General features: G+C 32.2%; 1 protein-coding gene across 1 annotated transcript in view; it reads right to left on the bottom strand.

Annotated features, from left to right (window-relative positions):
• Window positions 1-21,615, bottom strand: part of LOC129750036 (roundabout homolog 1-like) — a 359,217-nt gene that overhangs the window by 21,703 nt on the left and 315,899 nt on the right. The gene's annotated exons all lie outside the window — the stretch shown is intronic.

The raw sequence follows: 21,615 nt of genomic DNA, 5'->3' as shown, positions 1-21,615 counted from the left end.
AGAAAATTAGAAAAAAAAAACTATATATTTGAAATATGTTGAAAAATTACTGACTGCACAGTACAGTATTTGAACCCGTATTCTCCCGCGTAGTGAACTCTGGGCAGAGCGTTAAACTTGCCAAGGCAGGGAAAATTGATTCGTCATCGTCCAAGCTATTTTCGTTTCAATAGTCTTCAAGCTTGAGTTCTATCAGAGTTGAATGACCCCTGTTAGAACTCATGCTTGAATATTCTTGAGCGCGACTCGTATTGCACAATACGCTTAATAGGAGTCGCGTCCTATAAAATTAAATTATGAGTTCCACGTCCACCTTGAATCATTAAACCCGAAATGCCTCGGACAGTCTATAGACAGTAAAAATCAAGGTTTTTTTAAATTTATTCCTTAATAACATTTTATCAACGATCAATGCCTTTCGAGTTTCATGTTTGCAGGCTTGGCTTAGAAGAACTAGTTGCATATAGTCAATGCAATGGTTGCTACTCCGTGATTGACCGAAGCCATTAATTTGGGTATCACATTCACCATCTTCAAAACTGATGCTTTCTTTTTGAACCATCAATAACGGCGCCGGCCACGTCCTAGAAGTCAACAGGTAGGTTGGAACATGTCAAAAGGCTAAAAACTCCATATTGAACTCTAGAAGAGAGGTTAAATCTGTATCCCAGCAAATTAAAAAATGTTTATATCCAATGCAGTTGTTTTGAGAAGCGATCAAAAACAGTCACAAATGAGTGAATTCACGTCACAAAAAAAATGTATACTTTTGAATTTTATGAGGAAACTTTGACATTTTCTAGTGAAAAGAATACAGTTTTTTTTAATACGAGACGATTCTCAAACACTACATTTGACCGACAAAAGACCGGTAGAAATCCAGTTGAGTGAATTCATGACACAACTTTTTTTTTATTTAGTTTGATCATAACGATTTTCACATAAGAATGTCATGTGAATAATTAGTGAAGTTTGAAAAATCATCTGAAGATTTTTATTATGATGAATAAGTTAGTTTCTCATGAAGATTTCCAATTTTGTTTCAAGCTTCATATTCGCCGCTTAAAGTGTTTCAAATTATTGTAAATTCAGTAAATTAGCAAAATTATTTCTAAAAACATAATTTCATTACAAAATCTAAATTATCGAAAAAAAAAATTGGGAGGTATTCTTATATTTTGACATATGATTTCTCAATTTATTGTTAATTAAGCGCGGAAAAGATTTTAAAAGATACTGAAAATTTAAGAATATTCAAGTCAGAGCAACAAGAATAACAGTGATCATAAAATTTGAAGGCTACAGAATAGTTCAGAATAACTTGAAATTTCGTAAATTCAATGCACAATTTGTTTTGTTTAAATTGAGTGATTTCTAGTCACAACTACATTACTTTGTAGTCGTTCAATTGGATCAATCAGATAATGTAATTAAAATCAAAGGTCAAACTTTTCAGTGATAGAGGAAAATTTTTTTAGGAACTTTGAAATAGTAGAAAATGCCAAAAAATGCAGTTTGCTATTCAAAGAGATCATAGAAGGCACAATATTTTCTTTTACACAGTAAATTTAAGAAATAATTTTGATTTTTGCCAATAAACATATGTTTTACCTTTTTTATTTGACACCTTTTTTTCCTTTGTTTGGTTCTCAAGGCCAATGACCTCAAAAAAAAAAAAATTCTTGTTTAATCCTTGTTTCTACGAAAAGCTTTGTAAATATGTCTATCAGTCAACAAAAAGCTCACTCGTAAACCCGACTAACTTTTTTTCACTAGACTGCTACAAAAGCGTTTTTCGCTTAGGCGTTTTTGTCACTCACTGCATTCGATCAGTGAATGCAGCTTTAGCATTCAATCAGTGTCAGCTAAAGTTGCTGATAATTTTAGTTTTGCCATTTTCGAAAACTGTGAACTGGAATTCGAAAAGAAATCCCGATTTGAAAACCGTCAATACTATGCGATCATTCATAAGGGGACGGTTGAAAAGATGAATATAAATTTCTTGATGACAACATATGACAAAAATTTAACAATTGTGGTCAAAAAATGACAAAATAATGACAAAGTATGATAAATATGGCGAAAACATGACAAAATTATGGTAATATTTTGTATGACCAAAATCTGACAAATATGACAAAAATTTGACAATAAAATGACAGCAATCTAACAAACATGACAAAATTATGGCATAAATATTGACAATAGAAATTAACTATAAAATGACAAAACATAACAAAAACTAGACAAAAATCTGACAGATGAGGCATGGGATATCAGTGACAAAATGGTCGATTATGAGTTTATGATTCCAAACGATTCTTCATATTTCAAACTATATTTGATGATTTTTTCAGATTTTTAGAAAATTTTATACAAACTTCTACGTTCTTGAGCAAAATATTTTTTTTTTTTGAAAAATTTATGAAAAATTGCCAAACACAACAACTTAAAAGCCTGTTTTCTCCAAATAAGCTTTCGTGTACTTATACCCTTTTGGCTCCAAAGGGGCTCAAATGTGATAAAAATATGACAAAAATTTAATAATAAATTTACGAAACAATTTCAAACATGACAAAAAAAGGACAAAATTATGACAAAAATCTGACAAATATAGCAAAAAAAATTCAAAATTAAGACAAAAATATGGCATTAATTCAACAACTAAATGGCAAAAATTCGATACACCTCAGTCTAAAATATGACAGATGTAATAAAAAGTACTAAACTTAACAAAATGATGTCATAAATCTGATAAATATTATAATACTAGGAAAAATTTAAAATGGACGCTAAGTTTAACATGGTAATACGAAGTTTACCGGGTCTGCTAGTTTAAAATAAAAAGCTCCCATTTTCATTTCTAAATTCGTTTCTGTTGTGTATTTGGGCTGAAGTAACAATTTTTAGAAGAAAACATAATTTTGTATATTTTTTTCAACAGAGAAAAGTTGAACGTTTGGACATGCTTTAGTGTTACTTGAATGAAAATTCTTTCGAAAATGAATTCCTTCACTTTTGGTCCATTAAAATCAGTTTATTTCACTGATACCTTTCACTTATGAACACGTCAGTCCAATCTTATCTAATTTAAAGAAAAGGCTCTTGATCAGTTCATGTGTCGGATCAGATTTTTTATCTTCTTTTTCAGTTAAGTACATTTTTACATGATCAACAAAATGTTTCCGATCTACCTATGTAGACAGCTTATTCATATTTCTGTTATCAATAGGATTCAAAAAACACCTTGGGTTAAAAAATTGTATGTAAATTCTTTTAATTCAGTGTTTTTTTTTCAATTGTTCGCAAAGTGTCATACCATTATTTCATTAGCATCAGAACTAAATTATATTTTTTATTTCCACGTGCTGTGTACAATTAGGCAAGAAAAGCACATCTAGGTTGCATATCGCCCCCACGTACATAAGAAATATAGTTACTTGGTTGAGAAACAGGCGCCTCATTGTTCAATTTTTCCAGCGATCAACGAACAGCTTTGGTTACTATCCACTTGCGACGACATTTGCTTGACCATAGAGACGATAAACAAACCCTTTAAAGAGAATAAAATCTCTAAAAATGGATGCCATGACTTTTCAATTTCAGATTTTGGCAAAATAAAAAGTATATGTTTTATTCGATCGGCAAAATGTCAATCTGGATAACATCTAGGCGTCATTCATAATCATGTGCTGTACAAATGAGCTGGGAATCAAGTAGAAAAAAATCACATCAAGGCTTCATATCGCCACCAAGTGCATTGAAAAAATGCTTGGTTGAGAAATACGCGCCAAAATATTCCCACTGATCAGTATGCTATGCCATGGTTACTATCCTCTCGCGACGTATGTTTGCGACGCCTCGACCATGGAGACGAAAAACAAACCGCCCAAAGGAAAAAAAACCTGGGGAAAATGGATGTCATGACTTTAATTTGTTTCGAAAAACTACATGTTTTGTATGGAAGCCCCATCTCCCTAAAGTCGGAGCGGTTTGTAACTATCATAGAAACCATCCCCGGCATCAAAAACCCTTAGATGCCAAGTTTCACGATGATCGGTTCAGTAGTTTCCGAGTCTATAGGGAACAGACAGACAGACAAACATTCATTTTTATATATATATATATATATATATATATATATATATATATATATATATATATATATATATATATATATATATATATATATAGATTATTACAAAAAATTAACAATAAAGTGACAAAACATGACAAACTTATGACAAATATGGTAAAAAATGACAACAATCTGAATTCGTCATATTTTTGTCCATTTAATTTAAATTTTTTGTCATATTTTAATCATAATTTTGTCAAATTGGTCTTATTGATGTTATAACTTTGTCAAATTTGTCCCATCAATGTAGTAAAATTTTCAATGATTTTTAATTTCACAATTTTATGTTATGATATAGTCATTTAATTGTGATATATTCATCATATTTAAACCACGCTTGGCATGTTTTTGTTATATTTGTCTTAGTTTTGTCAATTGTTTATCACATTCGTTTTCGCCAAAATTTTGATATATTTGTCATATTTTGGTCAAAATTTTGTCATATTTTATCACATTTTTCATATTTTCGACAGAGTTATGTTTATATTTTTTCATTTTTTCTTTTAAATTTTAGTCATATTTGTCAGATTAATGTGTTTTTTTAGCCATTATTTTGTAGTACTTTTACCACATTTGTCATGTTTTGTCATTTATCGCCAACTTTTTGTCATATTTGTGTCATAATTTTGTCATATTTTTGTCATGATTTTGTCAAAGTTTTGTCCCCCACATTCGGCCCACTCGCTCCCTCGCCAGCGTTTTTCTTGCCAACCCGAACACTCAATGCTCAACCTTTCCACCCCAACAGACTATTTGGAAAAGACTTTTTTTTTATAAAAATCCTTTAAAAATAGACGATAGAACTTTCCATAAACTTCAGACATGTTAACTTTATGTTTCTACAATCACTTTGCAAAATTTTAATAAAAAGCATTGCGTAATATTCGAGATATTGCAGTTTGAATGGTGAAAGTTCAAAAAGTCCGATTTTCGTAGAATAACTGGTTAAATTTTGGATATAGTTTAATAGTTTATCTAGCTTTCGCAAAAAAAAAATGATCTAAAAATATCATCAGAGTTAAAAGTTATAGAAGTTTAAAGTCGAAGTGACAGTTCGCGTGCTTCTAATTTCAATACAATTATGAACAGTACTTTACATTTAAAAATGAGGATTAAAGTTTGTTTGAAACTTTATAATTTTTACTGGTAAAGTAGTAATAAATATTTTTTTCAAAATTAATTTGAAATATCTACACATGAATACTCCATCGATATATTTATTTATTTTTCTTAGTTCTCAGTTGTATTTTAGTGGCTTCACCAATTTACCATAACCAAATGAGCGTTGAGTCAAATTCGCTAATTTCTCTAGCACTTGTTGTACATAAATCATCTTTAAAAAGACAGCAAAATTTCAAGCTGTTTGAAAATAGTTGTTGGAAGTATTGACAAAAAAAATGTTTCATCTAAACGTGAATTTAAGACATATGTTGTATGAATTAAGAAAGTCAATAAAAATGAGAATTGAAGAATCATGAGAAAGGACAAAAATGACACTAACTAAAATTACATAAAAAATACTAATGAGTAGTTATTTTAACACAAAATTAAATAAAAAAAAAGTTTCACTAGGCAATTCGTTTCAAATTTCAGGTTCCAATATTTCATCACGTTTATCATGTATGTGTTGAACTTCCCTTCCTGTAAGGACTACACGGACACTACATCCCTCAAAATTACTTCCACAAACATAGTGTTAGTAGAAATAAAGCTTTTCAATGCTATTGTCAATTGCATGAATTTTTAGCATATTGCTATTCAATTTCATGGATATACACCTTAAATTACTACTCCTTCTGAGTTGGATGAAGTGGTTGCAAAAACCACCGAAATTATTTTAAATTCTTATGAAGAAGCGTGTCCCTTACGAACGTTGAAATTCAACAAAAACAGTACACCATGGTGGAACTCAAATCTCAGTAAATTACGAAAAAACTGTAGACGCTCTTGGAACCGAAGGCGCACGGAAGGTTTTGATGCTTTCAAGTTGGCTCGCAGAGCTTACCGGAAAGCAACAAGAGCTGCCAAACGCTCAAGTTGGCAGAGCTACTGCACAAACATTTCAAGCTTGCACGAAGCAAGTAGGTTAAATAAAGTCTTAGTCAAATCAAAAGATTATCAGGTTTCATACCTTAAAACCCCTAGTGGTGATCATACATCAAACAACGAAGAAACATTAAGTTGTCTATTCAATACTCACTTTCCAGTATGTGTTGATCAAGATTCATCGATAGAGCCTGAGTTCTTTTCTGGAAGTCTAGATTCCTTGTATTTTGCTCGGAAAATAGTTACTACAGAATCGATCAAATAGGCAATCGATGGTTATGCTCAATACAAATCTCCTGGAAGTGACGGTTTATTTCCAGTTTTGCTTCAACAAGGTTTCGATCATTTCAAACACATATTAAGAAAAATAATGATAAGCAGTTTTGCTCATGGATATATTCCTAAACTTTGGCGGCAGATAGCCGTGAAATTCATCCCTAAAGGGGGACGATCATCAAACGACGAAGCCAAAAGCTTTCGTCCTATTAGTCTAAGTTCATTTCTATTAAAAGCACTTGAACGTTTAATTGATCATCATATCAGGCAAGAATGCCTTGTCCATGCGCGGTCCTATGGGGCGGGGGGGGGGGTGGGGGGTGATGATCGGGGTGATCACCCCCCCCCCCCCCAAGCGGCAAAAAACCGTTACAAAATACTCGCAAACGCTAGAATTTCTATAAAATCTTAGAAATTTTCCTAGAAGGAGTACTTATAAATTTTCAAAATTTTCCACTCCGTGGGGGTGTCCATTAAATAAAAGAATATATTAATCACTTAAAGGCTCAAGATTGAAAAAAGTCGGTCCGCCAAACTAAAAGAGCTGTAACAAGAGCAATTTCCTGGATCGAATTTCACCAAATATCTTTTGTTGAAGTACTTACAGTGTTGAATTAGAATTTGCTGACCATATACGCTGCAGGCCATAAGTTTTGGATCACCCCCTCAAATAAAGCTTATTTGTTTGGCCATATCTCACTCATCTTATGACATATTGCATTTCTTTTGATCTCATTCTAAAGTCTATGAGCAAAACCTTCTTGGTATGTTTTTGGAAAAATGTATATGTTCAGGGATCAGTTCAGGTTGGGTGGACCGAATCTGAAAATTCGAGTTGCATTTGAATCTTTTTTCATAAAAATCAAAACAGTTATCGATCATGGATTTGGGCTCACCCCTCAGTATGGTGCATCGGCAAAAAGTTTGGGATCATGCGAAACATGCAATTTAATTTCGTGTGTATCTCTGTCATCAAACAACGTTTCGCTAATCTGATAAGTTATCCTTAATGCTTTTTTTCGCTTTTTGGATATTTAGTGAAATTTTTTTTTCAGAATGACATCGTTAAAACTTTAGCTACAGTTTGATCATTTTTTTAAATGTTCACCAAATAGTCGGTATGTTCAATAAATACCTGCAAACCTGTTTTGACCATAACTTTGTTATTTTACAAGTACAAGCAGATCGGTTTGGCTACATGTTTGATGGATCAGCATAACTCGATCCTTTTTAGAAGTAAAAAAGACTTGAGCCTTTAAGTGTTAAACTGCGTTTGGGGCCGTTCAGCTACCGCGTGGACAAAAAAAAATAGATTTTTACCCCCTTCTCCCTCTCCGTGCACAAGTGTTGATATTTGGCAACCTTTGCCCCTTTCCCAGATGTCCACCTTAACAGATTCGATTTTTTGCTTTCATCTAATACGACATTTCCATTTCTTGGTTTATTTTTCATTGCATGCTCCGATTGCATCTCCAAAGCCCATATTTTTTGCTTAATTAAAGATACCGAAACTAACTTGCCAATTTTAATTAAAAAGATACATTTAAATTTCAGAATTTTTAAATAAATAATTTCTAATTTTAGAACTATTTTGAAAAAAAAAAAACAAGCATTTGCCTTGACGTTGCAAAAATGATCGATTTAGATTTATTGATCTAAAGCGATTCTTCATAATTTGTTAATTTTTCAAATTTTTAGAATTTAAATTAACATACTTTTACGTTTGAAAAAGAAATATAAATTTTAGATAAATTTATGGAAAAGGGCCAAACACATCAAATTAAAAATGTGTTTTCTCGAAATAAGTTTTTTTTTAAATTATTGTAAAAAAATCTATTCTTTAATTTAAAACTTTCAAAATTAAGTCAATTAAGAAGAAATTGTTACAATAAAGTTGTTCTGAGACCAAATTATGATTTAAATTTAAAAAAAAAACTAAATTTCAATTATAAAGATTTTATGCTAATAAAAAATTACATTAAAAATATGAAACTCAGATTGTTGGTGAAATTTGATATCAATTATGCTTCAAATTCTAAACAAAGCTCGAAAAATTAGTTTGATTAGTACTTTTTCTCCAAAGCTGTAAGAGGCTTGCATCCGTTTTTGCGGCGTTTGTGTCCGAGTGCAGTTGTTCACGCATTGTGCAAAAAGTGGAATTCTATGCAAAAAGTTTTACACTTACTTATATTTACTATTACTCACAATGGTATTTTTCGCAGAATACTCGGTGTTGCTGACGATACTTTTGAACACATTTTAAGTGATTTTTCATGTTCATGCTATTAATTTTTAGAATATTTGTTTCACCGAATACTTGAAAAGTGCTAATTATCTGTATTCGGCCGTTCGCGCTATTCGGTATATCTCTAATAGATATCCTATTCAATTATCTGAAAATATTGAAAATACTCTTCTGAAACTAGAGGCGTCGGATAAAATCTAACAAAAACTCGAGAACAGAAATTTATTTCCTTATTCAGTTTTTAAAGCATAGGCTCTAAAAACTTGCCTATGTTTTAATTTGTCCTAGGTGAGATAAAACTATTCCGTCATCCCCGACTATTTTCTCGGAAACAAGGCAATTACTCAAGTTGAACGTTCGGAACACATTTTTCTAATTTTTGACCAACACGGCTGGATATAAGAATTCACACCAATTATATCATCGATACTGTTTAAAGCTCATCTATACAATAATATTTAAAATTTTGAGTAGAAATCCAGCTTAATAATAATATTCATAATAATAATAATGATTAAGTTAACAAATCCACTCTGAATCTGAAATTTTTGTAATTTCAAATGCTATTGGTTATGACTTTCCACTAAAATATTGAAATAGTATTTACTTTAGGAAATTAACTCTTTATTCAATATTATTATATTTTATTCAAACATTTGTAAATACAGACCCCAACACGCCCGTAAATTTTATGTTGCCAAAATCGAATGTTGCCAAAATCAAACGGTTTTTTTTTTGTCACTTTTTTTATTTTTGATTTTTATTTCAAATTAGTCAAAATTGTTGTAAAACCTTATATTAGCATAAAAATTTTTCAATTTGGCTCAATAATATTAGTTTTAAGCAGTAAAACATGGAAAAATTCATGTTTTAATAGGTTAAAACTATTATAATTAAGCCGAATTGAAAAATTTCATGCCAATATTACGTTTTACATGAATTTTGATTAATTTGAAATGAAAATAAAAAATAAAAAAGTAACAAAAAAACCGTCTTTTTTGGATGTTGCTATAATCGAATGTTGCCAAATTCGAACGGGGTCTGTATTGAGAGCATGGAGAAAAAATACTACTTTTCACATTTTTCATAAATTATTCTTTGCCAATTAGTTAGTATTTCTTTGGATTCAGTTACAAAAAAATCTAGCATGAGAGCTTGAAATTCAAGAAAAACAAATAAAAATGAAGTTCCAAAAGCTTCATACCTAAGAATATGATTTAAGTTATTGAGAATAGAATTTATATTTAAAAATTGAAGAATTGGAAAAAAATTAGTAATATTTAATTCGATACTTTCGAACAACGATTCAGCAAAATACTTCAGAAAAATAATTAAATATTCAGTTTTGAATGCAGACCAATTATAAACGAACACTTTTCTCAAATAATTGTTTTGGAATTGTTGCAAAATGAGAATCATTAAAATTTTGGTGAGGGTCTTACGCAGATATGAAGATGGCCAGTAAAATATTGGGGATAACTTGAAGATTTTTTTATATTCTTCTACAAAAATGTGTCTTTAATTTTCATTTGTGAAATGACATTTATATCGGCAAACTCTTTAAAGAATTCTTAAAGTTATAATTTTAAAACTACCGATTGTAAAAAATTACGAAAATTATCTTTTTCAACACTTTTTCGCAGTGAACATCTAAGATTTGCAGTTGATTTTTAAAACGATATAAAAATAGGTGTATTGAAAAAATTTCTTAAATTTTTTCACTTTTTTTCTCTAATTTAAAATTTTTCAAATAACAACCCTACAGCTATACAAACTTACAAAATACAAATCTTAGTTGCAACTGTAAACACCCTCCCACCCCCCCTCCTTCACCCCTCCTCCTGTCTGTTTCCCAAAATAAACGTTTTTTCAGCAGATATTTACGATCCTTCTTATTGACTGATTTTTGAAAATTTGGAAAATCACCCCCCCAAGAGCCAACTCTAGGACCGCCCCTGGCCTTGTCCAACATCCGCTTAATACGACACAACATGCATACCAAACAGGAAAATCAACATTAACTCTTCTAGTACATAATATTGAAAATAGTTTTTTACAGAAAGAATCATGTCTAGGAGCATTTCTACACATAGAAGGAGCATTTGATAATGTCTCGTTTACATCAATAATGGATGCGGCACTACTTCATGGAGTGCCTAGTGTTGTAATTAACTGGATTAGCGCAATGCTAAGTAACAGGAATCTTCATTCGTCTTTAAGACAGGCTTCAATTACAAAAGTTAGCACACGTGGTTGCCCACAGGGAGGTGTACTATCACCTCTTTTGTGGAACCTAGTTGCAGACGGCATGTTGAGAAAACTCAATGACCGTGGAATACCAACCTATGGATTCGCAGATGATTATCTTCTGCTGGTAAGAGATGTGGAAGATCCCTTCCATCTTATATGTAACTGTCCCTCATTTGCCAGACTACGTTTTCGTACTCTGGGATCTTACGCTTTAAGCGAATCTGAGTTTAAGAAATTAAACTTAAAAAACATTCTATCATTCCTTACCGAATGTAGAAAAGAGCTTTAATGCTAATAATCCCTAGTGAAAGGCTTTATGCCATCTTAAATAGATTGAATTTATTTCTTCCTTTTATAGGTTTTCTTTTTCAGGTTTCTCAGGTAAATGATGAAATCTTGGATAAAAAAACGCTAGGCACAATTTTCCCGTATGTTTGGATAACGTGCCGCTATTAAGCCTACCCCCATTCTGATACCTGTATGTGTTGAACTTCCCTTCCTGTAAGGACTACACGGGCACTACATCCCCCAAAATAACTTCCACAAACATAGTGTTAGTAGAAATAAAACTTTCCAATGCTATTGTCAATTGCATGAATTTTTAGACTATCGCGAGAACCTGTTGTCACATTCTTCTTTATGTAAACAATCATGTGCCAAAAATTGAAAAAGGAGGATAAGAAAAATGGACCAACATCAGAGTTTAGTTGCTTCAAATGATTTCTACTAAAAAACAACATCCATACGCACCGTTTCCATCCTCAACAAACTGCGCTGATTACACCTTTTTAGACCATCGTGCAAATAATTTGCGCGCAGTATAATTGTTCACTGACGCATGCATAGACAATGACATATATTTATATGCTTTACAGCTGAAAGCATATGATGATATTGAATTAAAATTAATTGCGACTGGCATGTCTTATAAAAAAAAGACGATGATTTATTAATTTTAGCTATTCTTTCAGTAATTCAAAAAACGCCTTAATAATCTATGATTGATTTGTTGCACTAACACTCTACTAAGTACCGGAATGTACAAAATGCAATATGCTTTCTGTTTGTTTTTTTTTCATTTTTTTTTATATTTCATAACAATTTTCGTTCAAAACAACAACGATTATGCCGTTTGGAAGTGTGATTCGAAAATCAGAAGCGAGCAACAGCTGATTTGAAAAACTGCCATTGATTGTCTATGCATGCGTCAGTGCGAAAATATTTCTGCGTGGAAATTATTTGCGCAGGAGTCTAAATGGGTGCAATTTTCGCAATATTCTCACGCAATTGAATTTGAGCTTATTTTATGGAATGACGGTTTGCCGCATGATGAAAACAAAAGCACCCATTTTAAGGAACCGAAAGAAATCAACTCGAGAGAGAAAAACTAGATTTTCAGTGTTTGTAAGTAATAAAAGTTTTTTCAAGCTTATCAAAAGCTCCAATCTCCAAGAAATAAATTTTAAAGAGAAGAAGTATCAAAAACTTAAATCTTAAACCATCTGTTTGTGTCACATTTGTTGTTGAGTAAGCCTCAAATTTGTTGTTTGTATGCATTTGATGCATATTATTTTGAGTTGGAAAATGAATTGCGATTTTGCGTACGTTTAAATAAATTTGTCACAGCTCGTGGCGTAGAGGATAACCTTCAAATCTTCTAAGCTAACGGTCATGAGATCGAATCCCAGTCACTTTCTGTGGGTTGGTAGTTTTAGCATTTGTAAGATGCTAGCCATCATATGCTCGAAAGATGTTCGCTTAGAGTTAGGTGAAAGGAATCTCTTGGAGTATATAAGTGTTTCGTAAAAAAAAAATGGAAAAAAAAAGCCAGAAGCCTATGCAATAAACATCTTTTCAGGATCGAGATTAGGAAACGCAAATTTTAACGGGAGAGCAAACATGCGGGTGCAATATTCTACCGGGAAGAGCTTGATTCAGTAAGAGACTTTGTAAAAGCATTTTTTTTGAGTAGCTCTAAATCAGGGGTCGGGGAACTTTTTGAATCATTACCCCAAAACATTTTTATTTTCGTTGATATTACCCCATGACAAAGAGAAAAAAAACGTATCTGTAAACACTGAGCGAGCTCTCAAAGCATGTTATTTGAATGCATCAGGGAGTAATATATACTTCTGCATATGCCGCTAATTTCTTTACTTTCGAAATAAAACCAACAAATTCATAAGATTGCAAAATGGAAATATACACTTTTCACTCATAAAATATTCACTGTTACCCCCAAGAATATCACTTTTACCCCATTTGGGGTAATTTACCCCGGTTCCCTGACCGCTGCTCTAAATAGAGAAAGATAATTCAGTTTGTTTTAATGTTGTTCTTGAAATTACTTCACGTCTTAGTTTCAAAACCCGAAAAAAGAAATGTAATTTGGAACCATTAGTAAAAATTTGGAAGTTAAATTCACAACCAAAAAAATTGCAATTACCAAACCCAAACAAAGTTTTGCATCTTTAGAACTGCATTTTCCAGCTCGGTTTGCAAAAGGTCATATGCAGATATCTATTGAAATTTTGCCAAACTAAGCAACATTACGTAAGTCGTGCATAACTGCTAACAAAAATCTTTACCCTTTGAAATTGGCAGCAATACATCAGACTGAATCAAAAATCTGCGAACTCATTTAACTTTTCAAAACTTTTGCATATGTTCGTTATCTGCCCAGTGCCAGAAACTTTCTGGCTGTACGAAAAATACACCCACATTTGGCACGCTCCTTCCTCTGTTTCGAAACTCCATCACAATCCATCGTAGCTAGGATATGTGAAGAGCTGAAAGGGAGAAAATTTTTACCACCCAACAACCGCGCGCCGCCATTCGTTCCTTTGAAGCTCATGAAAGTGAATTGGATAAATGGTTTATTCAATTTGGTTTTAAATACGATTCCACTTTCCCCCGATCTTTCCACCCTCACGATGACAGGGAACATTTCGCCATAGAGCGAGGGGAGAAACTCAACACCGAGTTCAACTTTTCAACTCAAAGTCAAAGTTCTTCGACATGTGTAGGCCAACCAGACCCACAGAATTCATATGAACTGAACTGCAAGTTCAACAGATAGCTAGCAGGTACCTTGCTTCAGATTCTTCAGAGTCTGAGGATTTGCTGATGCTGACGATGACTGTTTGACTGACTGACTGAAGTTTAACGATGGATGAATGGCTCGGTGCGATGAGATATGCGAGAACGACTTCATTACAGTCATTATTCCATTAGGGCAGCGAAATAAAATTAAGTGAATCGTAAATTACCCGATTCATAAGTTTGCGCGCTGCGGCGGGTTTCGTCGGCTGTTGAATAGGATTCATTCATGGCGCTTTTTCCTTCTTATACAGTTTGCCTTAGCGCTGACTTGACGCTTCCATATTGTGCTCGCGTAAATACCTATCGAGACATGAGCAAACACGGCCGATTTAGTTTGTTTGTGGGAGTACAAAACCACGGGTAAGGGAATCTAATTTTAACCTATGTCCAACCGCAGCGAATCCCAAATGTCAACAATTCAATTTCCTAATAAATTGACTTCATTGGGATGTGAATCATCCCATTTGTATTCTGATTAAGGATTTCTTCGATTTACCCGGAGTAAAAGCAAGCTACCCTATGAATGCATTCTTATACCCATGATATGGTCAGCACCGGATTAAGGAGAGGGGGGGGGGGGCAATGGTCCAAGGGACCGCGGCTCAGGGGGGGAGGGGGGGTGGCGATGAAAAAAATTTCACTTTGCTTTAATGTCTCGAAATCTTAGACAGATTATCAAAATTAAATTTAAAACATAACAGCCAAGGGAGCCCATGTGAAATAATATCTCGAATAGTTTTACTATAACGTAAGTAAAGGGGGCCCCCTAGAGTAAGCATTGCAGTTTTTTCGCATTTATTAGTATATCAAGGCAAATTTCATTCAAATCTTGGCAAAATCTTTGAATTTCGAACTTCTCAACACTTATTTTAGAGAACATTTTGTGGAATGCATAGATTCGGAAAGATGGCTCAATTTCTGCACAGCACGTAAAAAAAATTGATCACTTTTTCAATTCATTTTCGAATATTTTGGAAGGGATTGCTTATTTGTAACTCTGAAAAGTTTCAAAATACTAACTTAGGTAATGTTCAAACGACATTAGTGGCTATAACTAAATGTTTGTTACAAAACCAGATTTCATGTTTCGGGGTGACTTTGATCATTATGGTTTTAACACGTATCTCAACTTCTTCAAAATTATTGTTTTGATGCTTATTACCACAGAAGGCTTCAAACATCAATTATAGTAATTTTTGTTTGCACTCAATTGAATTTTTCAACGTTTTCGTTCAAAATCAAATATACCTACTTATAAGATGGACAATGTTGCTCATATCTCATAGAACATAATTTGGAATCAAGTACTAAATTTTTTGGAACAACACAAACTCTGTTGGATTTTTCTTAAAAAATATTAAAATATTGTTGATGTTTATTTCCCCGCGATCGGTAAAATTAGCTAAATTCCATAAATAAACGAGTTTAAACAAATATTCCTATTTCAGCAAGAATTGAAACATTTGAATTTAGTTAAATTGTAAAAACATATTTAAAATGGAGAATAATAAACTTCTAGAATTCAGCAAAAATAAATCTTTATTGTGATTGGCAAACGATATCAATATCACGAGTTTTTCGTTTCAAGCTCTTTATTGCGATTCAATTTCTTGTTCGAAACATCTTTTTTTGACCAAATAGAATACGATTCTATAAATGGAAAACTGATTCCTATCTTGTTTTTCTACGCTTGAACTGAGCATTAAATTATCATCAATTTTTTTTTTAATTTTACTTCTACATTTTGCTTCTTACGACTAATTTCATGTGATTTAATTAGTTTTGAATTTTAAAAATTGAAATTTACAAATTAACGGACGTGTTGAATTTTTAATTGAAAAATCACAGAAAGTTTTGAATTTTATGACATCGTTTAGATCAAAGATTTTCATAATGATGTGATTTTTAAACACATATTATACAAACTACAAAGCAACGACCATTCAAAAGATCAAGTCTTGCTTTATGCATAATAACTAAGCATCAAATTTCAACCAGGTACAAGACAGAATGAAAGAAAATAATGCCTCTTTCTCTCAATTTCACACTTCCTAGAACACGGTGTTTTTTTAAACCATAAAAAATAAAAATTTGACATTTCTGAAATTTTTTCACATGAAAGACAGACTCTCCCCTTTTCAACGTACTATTTTCGAAAAAATAGATCGAGTTATCTAGAATAACTTTTTTTGAGATGGCCGAGCAAAATACACAAGTTTTTTTTTTATTTTCACAGTTTTGAAAAACTCTATATTCACATTTTTCAGTTTAAATGTATTGAGATTCTTTCCAAAATTAACCAAAAGAAAATATAAAAGCATTATTTGAAAGGCGTATTCTCAATGAATATTTCCACTGAAGGACAAAATGCAGTTTTCAGTTTAGGGTAGAAAGTAACAATGTATTTTTTTTCCTTTAAAATCTGCAACACTGCCAAGAACTGAACACATTCAATATTTATCAAATCAGCGTGTTTAATATTTTATTCTTTAGAATCACACAAAATATGGCAAATGCTCAAATTTAATTTGAGTAAGATAAAAAAAATCATTGTTTAACTATTAAATTGTAACTTTTGTCCCTAAACTCAAAACTTAATCCAGTCTTCAAGAGAAATGATCATTGAGAACCTACAAGAGCTTAAATAAATTTCTAAAATGTTGCCAGTTATTTTTTTCAGCTTTTTCTAAAACTTTTTTTATTGTTAATTACAAAATTTTTTCGAATTGCCATGATCAGCTACGGAATGCTCAAAACAAATTTCAAAAGTTGTGTGAAAACCGTATTTTTCCAATCAATGAACTGTAAAAATTGTCTAAGTCACACCAGATAAATTCTGAAAAAATGATTGAAAAGTCGATGTAATCTGGCACAGTTTTGCATTTTTAGATTGTCAATATACGAAACACAGAATATTCAATCTGCGCCAAACACGCTGAAACTTTGGCTCAAATTCGTTGACAACCTAAAGATGCAAAAATGTGCCAAATTACGTATTCTTTTCAACCCTTTATTCAAAATTCATCTGGTGTGATTTTAACTATTTTGATGGCTCATAGATTGAAAATATCGGTTTTCAAAACATTTTTGTGAATTATTTGGTTGTCATGATTTTCAACTTTCTTTAAAATATGTTTCTAAGTGTGCAACTAATAGCTTCTAACTTCAGCTTTCATGGACACTAAGGGATTTTTTTTAAGCATTCTGTAGCTTATCTACAGTCTTTTTCCGAAATATGTTTTTTTTGGGATTTTTATTTCTTAGACTTTAATCAACGGAAAATTTCTGAATAATGTCAAATATTTATATTTGAATTACATTAAGAGGATCTCATAAACAATAATTTTGTAAAAATCGGTTGAGAATCAAAAGAAATATATCTGTTTTAAGCGAGGAGTGTCAAGTTGGCATTTAATGTCAGGTTAGGCAGTTATTTTCCTGGACTTGAGACGTGCGTCCATAAAAAGTAATGATGCAAAATGAAAGATTTCAAGAAAAAAATTTTCTATTAGTACCTGATTAACAGTGTTTAATTACACAAGTTTTTGTTACGTTAATTGAATCCTAGAATAATATTTCTTAAAATCGTTTCAAAAAATGTCAATTTCAGCTTTCGGACTTACATAGAATTAAACTGAATTTGGATATACAATAATTTTTTCTCTACAGGACATTCTCCTATTAATCAAAAAATTTATTGCTCTAGAAAGTTGAAACCAAATGAACAATGTTTAAAATTTACCTAATCAAAGAGTTGAACTGATCAAAATTGATCTGAACACTTAATGAAGTGTAATGATATAACTTGAATGTAATGATTAAAAGGCTAATAAAGACTTATTTAAAAAACAACTGAATTGGGAAAAATGTTTGAAAACTTCGATACGTTTTATTTTTCATTGTTTGCTGATGAAGATATATTAAAGGTTGAAAGTGGTTCTTTAGATACAAGAGGTTTTCGATGGAATTTTTGAAAAAAAAACGTCAAGCTTTTTTTTCCAATATTAAAACCGATTTGTTCCACCCAAAATACAGACATTTTATTTTTTCGTTATAGCCGAGATTATTATATCTTTTCCAAGCTTCTAAGAATAACAACTGAAAATTTTGATTTAATAAAAAAAAACATTTTTTTCACTCTTCTGGTGAAATTTTAGTATAAAAGTTTTAAAGTCAATCAATAAAATATATCATCAGACTTTGTAAAAACTCATTTGTGAATTAAATAAATCATCTCATTTTGTCAAATCGCTGACGTTCATCAATTTTTAACAAAAATCCTTCGAGGATTGTTAAAGATTTGTTTTTTTTGTAAATTTTGTATGGGAGCCTCCCCTTGTTCAGATTCGGAGTGGTTTGAAAGTATTATGGAAATCATTCTCGGTTTTAATAACGGCTTCACACCAAATTTCACGTTGATCGGTTCAGTTGTTTCCGAAAATTGTTCGAATTGTGTCAACATTTTATTAATTTTGAATTAGAGCCCCCTCTTTTTGGATTCGAAGAGGTTTAAAAGTATTAAAGAAACCATTCCCGGTCCCGGTCATATTTTGTAAATTTTGTATGGGAGCCCGCTCTTTTTGGATTGAAAGCGGCTTCACACCAGATTTCACGTGGATCGGCAAAGTAGTATCCAAAAGTTGTTCGATTTATGTCATATTCTTAACCGTTCATTTCATGATTTTTTATTTTTCCTTAAAAATCATTTGAAACAGTCGGAAATGAGAAATATAATACGATTTTTCACTTTTTCCATACATTAATTGTTGCAAATCTGTTACTAGATGAAACGAAGGGTTAATAATTTTGTATTGGAGCCCCTCGTCCTTTTAGTCGGAGCGGTTTAGAAGTATTTTAGAAACTATCTCCGACCCCAAAAATTCTTGCATGCCAAATTCCACATTGATCTGTTCAGTTGTTTTCGAGTCTATAGGGAACAAACAGACAGACAAACATTCATTTTTATATATATAGACTTCAAAAGAGTTAAAAAGTGTTCTCATAAGAAAGTTAATTTTTCATTTTGAACCAAACACTTACTGAGAGGTAAGCTCGAAAACTCGGAGTGGTGGGTGAAAAAGTTTGTTTACAATGTTCATACGTTAAAGACGAGTGATTATTATTTATTAAAATGTCCATTTCCCAATTAGTTTAACATTCCTTATAATTAAATAGAAAAAAATAATAAAAAGGAGATTGTCATCCTCTTAAGCCTTCAGAATTAAATATCTTATTGTGGACGTTTCGGCTTCTCAGTCAAAATATAATTTAGAAACAGTACATTTACTTAATGTCCTACGTTTCGGCCATGATCTTGGCCATCATCAGGGAAATTCTAAAATTTTTATTGTATTTTAAAATAATTATCTGTTTTACAATTCAAAAAATAGTGTTCGACTAACGGAGTGTGTACTGTTTGTGTCTATTGTATTTCTTATGGCTGGTTTTTTGTTGGATTTTCCGAACCTATTTTTGAAATAAATCACTATCGGTTTTTTATAATTTGTTTTGATGTAGTATTTTAAGCACGTACATGAATTTTTCATTTGTTTTTCACTACTTTTTCAAACAAACTGTAATACTCTACGGTATTTAATATGTCTGTCTCCTAGCGTTCACTTCTTGTTGTCTGTATTATTTTTATTATCTGTGGTTTTATAAAGTGGAGTTGGATTCTGTTGTGTTTTTCTGTTGTGATAATATATGTGTGGTTTGTTGGTTTGTTTACATTTTGTTCGGATCAGTTGAGCTGGCGTTCGTTGTTGAAAGTATTTGGTTGGAGTTGTTTTTTCTCTCCCTACGGATTTCTTTGTTGGAGAGAAGGCCTGCGTAGATGATACTCACACCTTGGACATCCTTGCGTGAGTTGACTGCATGCGGCTTAGTGGCAATGTGGAAACACTCTAACATATCGAATGTGTGGGGGTTGTAAGTCCGATCCACGATGTCTACGTTGTCTAGATTGAACCGGTGTTTGTAAGTGATACAGTGTTCTAGAAGAGCGGTTTTCTCTCCCAGCTGTTCTATTTCTGGATCTGTATACTCTCGACCAGCCTTGAGTAGTTTTTCGAGACTGTTTACATTTGACTTGTGCCCGTATAAGCGCTGTTTGATGCTGTTGGTGGTTTTTCCCACGTATCTCCCAGGGCATGTATCGCATGGAATGGAGTAGATGCAGTTGTAGATTTGGGATTTCTGTATCGAATCTTTGACTTTGCTGAAGAAGTTTTTTACGGTGTGTGTATTCCTGTCTGCTATTTTGATTGCTGGATATTGCTCTACACAACCAATACCCAGCAATCAAAATAGCAGACAGGAATACACACACCGTAAAAAAAATTCTTCTGCAAAGTCAAAGATTCGATACAGAAATCCCAAATCTACAACTGCATCTACTCCATTCCATGCGATACATGCCCTGGGAGATACGTGGGAAAAACCACCAACAGCATCGAACAGCGCTTATACGGGCACAAGTCAAATGTAAACAGTCTCGAAAAACTACTCAAGGCTGGTCGAGAGTATACAGATCCAGAAATAGAACAGCTGGGAGAGAAAACCGCTCTTCTAGAACACTGTATCACTTACAAACACCGGTTCAATCTAGACAACGTAGACATCGTGGATCGGACTTACAACCCCCACACATTCGATATGTTAGAGTGTTTCCACATTGCCACTAAGCCGCATGCAGTCAACTCACGCAAGGATGTCCAAGGTGTGAGTATCATCTACGCAGGCCTTCTCTCCAACAAAGAAATCCGTAGGGAGAGAAAAAACAACTCCAACCAAATACTTTCAACAACGAACGCCAGCTCAACTGATCCGAACAAAATGTAAACAAACCAACAAACCACACATATATTATCACAACAGAAAAACACAACAGAATCCAACTCCACTTTATAAAACCACAGATAATAAAAATAATACAGACAACAAGAAGTGAACGCTAGGAGACAGACATATTAAATACCGTAGAGTATTACAGTTTGTTTGAAAAAGTAGTGAAAAACAAATGAAAAATTCATGTACGTGCTTAAAATACTACATCAAAACAAATTATAAAAAACCGATAGTGATTTATTTCAAAAATAGGTTCGGAAAATCCAACAAAAAACCAGCCATAAGAAATACAATAGACACAAACAGTACACACTCCGTTAGTCGAACACTATTTTTTGAATTGTAAAACAGATAATTATTTTAAAATACAATAAAAATTTTAGAATTTCCCTGATGATGGCCAAGATCATGGCCGAAACGTAGGACATTAAGTAAATGTACTGTTTCGAAATTATATTTTGACTGAGAAGCCGAAACGTCCACAATAAGACTACATTCACCAGTCACAAATCAACCATCTGAATTAAATATCTTTAGTATTTTATCATTTTTTTAACGTAAATCAGTTGTATTGTTAATCATCTCCAACTAATTAAATGCTTATAATTTAATTGCATTTAAAAAAAAAACCTTGAAACAATTTTTTTTTTATTTTATATATCTGTTCTTTTAAATTCAAAATTCCGGAAAAAAATTGAATTTTGGTACAAAT

The sequence above is a fragment of the Uranotaenia lowii genome, chromosome 2 (genome assembly GCF_029784155.1).
Source record: "Uranotaenia lowii strain MFRU-FL chromosome 2, ASM2978415v1, whole genome shotgun sequence".
Taxonomy (NCBI): domain Eukaryota; kingdom Metazoa; phylum Arthropoda; class Insecta; order Diptera; family Culicidae; genus Uranotaenia; species Uranotaenia lowii.
Note: the sequence above shows the minus strand (reverse complement) of the source record. Positions and strands in the feature narration are given on the sequence as shown.